Source organism: Carassius auratus, chromosome 4, assembly GCF_003368295.1.
Source record: "Carassius auratus strain Wakin chromosome 4, ASM336829v1, whole genome shotgun sequence".
Taxonomy (NCBI): domain Eukaryota; kingdom Metazoa; phylum Chordata; class Actinopteri; order Cypriniformes; family Cyprinidae; genus Carassius; species Carassius auratus.
The window spans coordinates 23,960,101-23,966,100 of NC_039246.1; the positions used below are offsets into that span (position 1 = coordinate 23,960,101).

General features: G+C 37.1%; 1 long non-coding RNA gene across 1 annotated transcript in view; it reads right to left on the reverse strand.

Moving 5' to 3' along the window:
* Nucleotides 1–346, reverse strand: part of LOC113063385 (uncharacterized) — a 40,598-nt gene extending 40,252 nt beyond the window's left edge. Inside the window, exons 1-2 of the long non-coding RNA XR_003278682.1 lie at nt 316–346; nt 17–87 (exon numbers count right to left, since the gene is read on the reverse strand). This is a non-coding gene — a long non-coding RNA (uncharacterized LOC113063385). The remainder of the gene's footprint in view (nt 1–16; nt 88–315) is intronic.
* Nucleotides 347–6,000: the final 5,654 nt, after the last annotated feature.

Genomic DNA, 6,000 nt, shown 5'->3' on the forward strand with positions numbered 1-6,000 from the left:
GAAGCGCATTACTTACTCATTCTGTACAGCGTGTCTCTCATAATGTCCATCTCCAGCAAGAAAGCCACACCTGCAGCTTACTGAGGTCTAGAATACAAGGGGAAATATATGAGTTAGCATTCCCATGACTTCAACTAGCAGGACTGCGCTGTTTTCGATATAATTAACCAATTTCACACGAGCAAACGTGTTTTCTGAATATTGGCACAGCTTTGGTTTGGCCGATGCCCCCACTATGTTAGACTAACAGCACTTTTTACGTGTAAAATTGCTTTTAAATTTCATTAAACAAGAAGCTTATATTGAGTAACTTACGATTGCCGTTGCGAAATTAAGTACAAACAGGAGAATCGACCGGTCACGCGCCTCCGGGCAACATGCAGTAGTAGCGCTTCTTTCCTGAATCATGAATGAACTAGTGCTTCGAACGAATCGTTTAAGGGAATGATTCAGTGACTCGCTCATAAAGACAGTCACTTATCGCCGTCTACAGGCAAAATAATTAAATCTACAGAAAGCTAAAGTGCCAAATAATTATTATTATTTCTGACCTGATTTGTATAAATTCTTATGTTTTATTTAGTCAGAATACACAGCTAATTTTGAAAGGCCATCAATTAAAAAATACTTTTTTAGTTACAGTGTAGCTCTGACCTGTACCTCTATGCCCCCTAGTCTCCAAAAGCCCACAGCTAACCTCTTCAAGAAGTGGAATTTTCACTCTAGAAAAGCACCTCCTTTCCCCTCTCAGACTTGTTTTTGCCCTTTCACTGGCAGTGCACTGGAGCGAGTCTTTAATTTGCCCCGGTCGCCATTTGCTCTGTGCTCGAAGACTTTTGAGTTTGTTTTTGTTTTTTTCCTGGCAAATATTTGTTTTTGATTTGCCAGAATGAGAGAGGCCCCACTGGCATGTTCTGGGGCAGCATTGCTCATGCCCTCAGTGCGGTGACCGCTATTGCCAGCTGTTGACTTTGTAGCTGAAATTTGTTTAAATATTCACTTTTCTTCATACGCTGTGGCTCTGTTCAAAAGCTAAGGGTTACAGCCTCAAAGCCTTATTATTGAATAAAGACATCCAGATTCATGTGCTTTATAATAATATTATTAATAATGATGCATTTTCTGAACACAGATCTGATACCTCTCTGAAATTTACATTTTTAGGATGCCATGACCATCTCTCTACCCCTAAATATGATAAACCCTCTCTCTATTTTAAATTCCATCAGTATTGTGTCAAAAACAGCATGTTGTTTCTAAAGTTGTATAATTTCACTTTTATATCGTCTTTGCACTGAAGCCGAATATTAAGTAATTAAATCTTAAACCAGCAAAGATCTTTTTTTTTATTCAAAATTATTTATAACGAAGCTATATGCAGGTTTTTATTTCTCAGTATACAAACAATTTATTTTATTTAAAATAAAATAAATCAAAAAATTTCTTTAAAAAGCAGAAAAATGAAACTGAAATACAATCAAATTAAAGTGTGCTAAACTTAGACCAAAATACGTTTTTTATTTTTTTGTAAAGTCAATGTGAATTGCAGTTCAAAACCCATTTTATACCTATAGTGTACTTAAATGTGAAACAGAACATTGAATAAGGGAAAAAAATAAATAAGGGCAAAACTTTTTTTTATTTACCTGTACTGATTTAGATGATTTTGAAAAGGGTGCTAGAATATAACCAGACCAAATGCAAAATGATTCTTAATGAATCCTATTTGGCAACTGATTAACATTATCCAATAGCCTATGTGGACTAAGTTAAGTCAGCTGAAAGAGTTGAACATTTCTACATTTTAATTAAAGATTACAAAGTTACTTTTTTTTCTCCAGAACAACATGTGCCAATGAACTATTCATAATAAATCCAGGACCATGCATCAAGAAACTAAATAAGATCAATTTTGATGTTGGCTTGAACATCTAAAACCATTGCATGTCTCTGCTTCCGTTATGACTGATTCTTTCAAAATTGGAGCATCTGGCGTGGAGAATAAGTCCATCAGGGATGAAAGGGTAGGTGTTTTTACGGCCCAGCTAATGTTATTTGCATGAGGGACACATTAGTGGCCTTTGCCATGAATAGTAGGATAGAGTGAGATGAGAAGGGTCAGATGAGACATCAGAGACCACGAGATCGACAGGATTTGCGCCAGCGTCCGGGGATTACAGTGCATTGAGCACACACAGTATTCTGAGTGACGGGGATTTAACCGTGGCCAGATAAATCCCAGGGTTGTGTAATTGTCGAGCGCTGAGTGTTGTTCGCGCAGAGCGAGCCTGTCGAACAGATGTGGGGTCATCCTGCGGTGTCTTTAGTCCTGTGGTTAGTCCTTTAATAAGAGCAAGGGGACACTGCTCACCACAAACTACAGGCCTGTAAACTGCGCTGGGAGTTCCACACAGTACACACAGACTTAGTTTTGTCTCGAATAGTATTCAATATCTCAAGAGAATTTGGTAAATAAAGCGTGAAAAGAAGAACGGTCTGTTTTATTTTTAAGCTGATGGACAGAGAGAGCAGATCCTCGCATGGATGGAGTATTTCTGCATGTTTCCTCGGCTTATGGATTATGATGTTTTCAAAGAAATCTCTCTGAAGCCAAAATCACAAGTCAAACCTGCTATTTTTCTCTCAGTTTTGACAAGAATTGGGATTCCGATGAGAACATCCTGAGCATTCGTGTGATTTAAGAGATGCGTCCGAGGAGCCGAGCCAGACTCCAGCTCTGATGAAAAGCCACAGGTCTCAACTTGAAGAATTTGGAAGGGAGAAATATGTTGAACGGTCTTATTTGCAAGAAAGGATGGTGTGCAGACATCATGTCATGTTTGTCTTTGCAGACACCAGTTGAGAAATTTCAGTTTTTATTGATTTCAGTCCCATCAACCCATAAGATACAATGGATATATATAAAAGGACATTACATTTTGATGTGTATTAGAGGTGGTCGACATGAAATATCAAGGAGTGACAGTCCTGTAATTATAATAAATAAATAAATAAATTCCCCTATGTTAACATTTAGATTAAATCTGATGTCATCTAACACTCACTTAATTTTCACCTTTAAAAACACCAATTATTTAATAAGTTAAATCGACTCTTTAGCTAATCGTAAAATGAACCTCAATTTTGTTAACTGTACTTTATAATGTTCTAATGCCTAAATTCACTTGTACGATTTAAATATGAATAATTATATATTTTAGTTTGAATGTTTTTTATTTTTAATACAAAATAGTATATAATTTTTAAAACATGAAAATATTTCTTAGCTTAAGCCATATTTCTCAAGTCAAGAATCCTATACTTCATCCTAAACCTTTTCTAAACCTAATAAGCTGTACTATTAAAACTTTTGCAAAAAAAAGCAAAAAAATTCAGTATTTTTTCCTTTACGTATGTGAATAAATTGTAATCTAAAATGGTGATGTTGAAAATAAAGTCAAGTAAGAAATTAAAATGAGGAGAATAGCTCTTAGCATTACTTTAATTCTAAAAATACTCTTTTCTGTCTCGCATGCACTGTCCACATACACCAACTCTTCTGAGAGTAGAAATACATTAAAATTCTCCAGACAAGCATAATTGGTGTGTCTGAAATATTGCAAATAACAGTAATTATCAGATATTACTCGTTCCGTGGAAGCCGCCGTGTCATTTTCTGTTTTGATTGCCGTGGTCAGATGTCTGCAAAAAGTTTCCGCCACTCAATTTACAATGCAACATTAGAACATCTTTGTTTTGAGGATGTGTTTATGTTGGAGTTGAACTCTTTCACATTCTAATTGGATTTTCTTTCTTTCTTTCTTTTTCAAAGAAACGAAAGAAAACAAACAGAAGTCAGTGGTCTTTTGTTTCGGAATCTTAGTTTTGTTGATTTTCGACCCTTTAAAGTCCTCTGATATCCGGAAGTGTTTACAGTCTAATTACTGTCTGTGTTCAGCTCCCCTCTAGAGCTCCCAGCTGTGGAGCGGCTCGAGATGAAAAACATACGCGGGGGAAAGAGAGAATGAGAGAATTAATGGAGAGAAAGGGGGGAGAGGATGGATGTGTGTTGACAGTTGGAATGTCTCCGGTTCCGCAGGTCATGTGGAGATTCTGTCCCCTGAAAGTGATCCAGATGCTCTGGGCTTTGACTTGGGACCAAGAGGCGTCTCTCTCTTTCTCTCTCTCACACACACACACACACACACACACACACACACTCGCATACAACCTGTGTGCCACAGCTTGCGGGGCCGAATACACACGAGGGAGGGGTGGCAGAAGGCCCTTGTGCAGCGGGGATCCCCTTTTGCCAAAGACACAGGGATAAGCAAAGGAACGCCCCTGCTCTGTCAGGATAACATTATTTCTATGTCGCTGACAACCTGTTTCAACTGGAAAGCAGTTTGAGACTGTTTCTGACAAGGGCAGAGATTCATCCTTGCCCTTGTCTTCATAATTAAAGTGTCTGAATCTTAATAATGCAGGCAAAATCATACATCCTCAAACTGAAACCAACAAATCAAACATGCAGCATCTGCGGGGAAGGTTAGAAAAGCAGGAAATTACTGAATTAAGTTACTCCTTTTTTTTTTTTTTTTTTTTTTTTTAAATATTTAAGATGCACAGTTGGGTCCAAAAGTCTAACATTTTTAAGTAAAGTGCATGCACGATGCATATGAAGCCGGATTGTTTTGCATTTGTGTGGACGGACCGTCTTCTTTGTGTTCCCTCCATCTGCATTTCTCCCACTGCAAATCTGCATCGCTGACATTTGCGAGAGATTTGAAGTGCGTCGCAAAGGTTGTCAAGGGATTAATCTCGTATCATGCTGTGGTGCAGAAAAACGGCCACTTCCAAGAATTAAACACAATTTACCCATCAAGCCTCCTTATTCACCACCGCAGACAAGCATAAATAATATCTCTGCGGTCCAGATTCGCTAATTTACCAGCTTAAGCATCTCCTAAATGTTATTAGGGAAGCCAAGGAGCTTCACAGACCTCCTTCCGGCAGTGATTTGTTATCCGTGTGTGCTGTGTGCATGAGTGTGAGAGAGAGAGAGGAGCGTACCTGACACCTTCTCCAAGCAGCCTGTAACCTCAGGGGCATGTACCCTGTGCTTGGCATCCACTCCCCTCTTCATCGTCCAACACATGATTGTCTCCGTCTCTGGCTGCTGAAATATCTGTATTCATTACATGCCTCTCGCATTAGTGTAATTTCATGTGCAGAGCTGAGTTCATTTGTTTAAAGTTTGTCTGACGCATTAAACTTGTACATTTTGTAGTGTTTGCACACAACTGTGTACACTAAGATTAATTGAGTGAGTCAATATGGACATGTTCCTGAAGGCAGTTCCAAAAGTTAACTTACAGGTTGCTTTTAGAAACAGCTTACATTGCATTCATGCTATACATTTATCCAATTCCTTTCCATTGCTAGTACCATGCTTTACTGTTTGAGGAATGTGTACCTCAGATAGCCTACACTAAATTTGAAGATGATATACACCAAATTCTAAAGCAGCAGAAGTGAACCATAATAGTGGAAGAAGTGAGAAAAATGCTGGTTGTAAATTTAAATGTTTACATTTTTGAAAAACCTCAAAAGGGTCAGTATTGTGGTAATATAAGTAGATTTGTTTACTTAATCTTTGAGTAATTTTAAGCAAAGTTTTAGAAACATGTTAAAATCTGATTCACCAATAAGAGCCAATAACATTTTTATTCTCTTATTTTATTCTCGGAGTATTGAGTTATTAGCTTAGCAACATGCTAACATCAAACTTTATTGAAATTAACAAATGTATTAAATTAAAGAAAAAAATTAAAACACATTAATATAGTTATTAATATAGATATGTGTAGAAATTGACAATTTTAGCCAATATTTGTTTGTACAATTTTATTAATTTATTATTTTTATTGTACCAACAGTTATCTTCGCAAGACACTAAAAGCAAACTCTACTGAAATCAAATGAGGGTCAAAGTATTTT